Source organism: Crotalus tigris, unplaced genomic scaffold, assembly GCF_016545835.1.
Source record: "Crotalus tigris isolate CLP2741 ecotype Arizona unplaced genomic scaffold, ASM1654583v1 scf7180000017585.4430047, whole genome shotgun sequence".
Classification (NCBI taxonomy): Eukaryota; Metazoa; Chordata; class Lepidosauria; order Squamata; family Viperidae; genus Crotalus; species Crotalus tigris.
Genome location: NW_024096493.1, coordinates 1684830 through 1686528, shown reverse-complemented (window position 1 = coordinate 1686528; position 1699 = coordinate 1684830).

Sequence of the window (1699 nt, the reverse complement as noted above, 5' to 3'; positions counted from 1 at the left end):
TTTTAGGGGCAAGCCCCATCATCCCCGGCATTCTTTATACAGACTTATTCAAATGGAATGAATTGCCTGCTGTCTGATGCTTCCTCCTGTTCTCCAGGGTTAGGTGGGGGCTTTTTCCTTATTATTATTATTATTTAGTTAGGAAGTGGAAAAGGTGAAAGATGGAAATCAGTCTTGAGGTGATTAGAACAGAGCTCTAATACCTCTTTTTGAAGCTGCTCAAATGGAATTGGAATCAGCTCAAATTGAGGCCAGGCTTAAGGACGGATTGGATCTGCCTCTCCCTGTTCTCTGAGTGATTCCTGAGGCTCTTGCAATCATGCTAAGCTTTACAGAAGTTCTAAGTAATCAGTAATTTATTTATTTACTTTTGAGTTAACAATTTCACCCCATTATGTTAGTTAGCACTGATCTGTAAGATAGAGTACAATTACTCCCGATCAACGGTCTTACTTTAAAAACAAAACTTATATTGTCATTCCCTAAAATGCAAAAGGAAGAAAGGAATTAGATAATAAATGCAATTGGCTCATGACAAAGCAGAAGTCCGCAAAAACACTGATTGCATTAGCGAGATGGCTAAACGTTCTGGTAGCTGACCATACTGGCAGGCTTGCTCTTTTTTTTTGTTTGTTTTGTATTTCGTCTTTATTTGGTGGGGTTTGGTGCCAGAAGCCCGTAAATAACTGAGTTTAGGGGAGTTTAAGACTTACAGTTTTTGCATCGGATGATATATTGTTTTGCAATGTGCAACAACTAGCTGCATGATTTGTTCAAAAACGTTTGCTGCCTGATGCTGAAAATCCAAGCTGCCACCCACTGCTCTCGGGATCTCCCCAGCGAGAAATACCTAGGTATATGTATATCTGTGTATATGTAATGATAAATTAAATAACAGACAATTTGTCTCCCTTAATGGCTCTGCTGCCTGAGGCAGATGGTAGGGCTGACCTTTATTAACTGGCAAGGAAGCTTAAACAGGAATTAAGCACAGCTGTGATATATATACTCTAGTAGGTAAAAAGAAACTACTCATCTGTCCCAATTTATGAGCTCACTGAACGGCACTTTTTTGGGAGAGATACTTGGCTGTGTAGCTGGCTTCAGATTTAAAATGGTTTTTGGCAAAGTGCCCTCCGGTATCCCTGGGCCTCCTAATATACGTTCCTGTTGGCAGCCACTGCCGCTCTTTGAGCCATACTAAGTAGGAACTTAGCACTTTGATTTTACTCAGTGCTTCCGAATGAAGCATTGATCTGAAGCCACAAATGTCAATGGCTGCTTTGAAATAGTCCCGATTCGTAGGAGCTGCACAGTGAGGTGGCTACTGTCACTTGGCCCTGCTTTTCCAGAGAAGGATGTTTACGAGGCTTCTTCCCAAGTGACCACCACTTAACAGTTTTTTAATTGGTGGGTGTATTTAGGAACTGGCTAAGATCCACACTCTGGCACATATAAAACCCCTGGGTTTTCCAACTGCTGGTCAGTACTAGTGAAAGGAAGCTGGAGCAGCAGCAACTGCTGCCTTCAATTGCTGAGCTTTCTTTGGATCCCAAATACAAAAGAAAGAAAAGACCATTTATGAATTTCAGATTTATGAAGGTCTCCAGCTTGAGCAGGCAGTTGGACTAGAAGACCTCCAAGATCCCTTCCAGCTCTATTCGGATTGGTTGATTAAATAGCACCTTTGGAACCACAA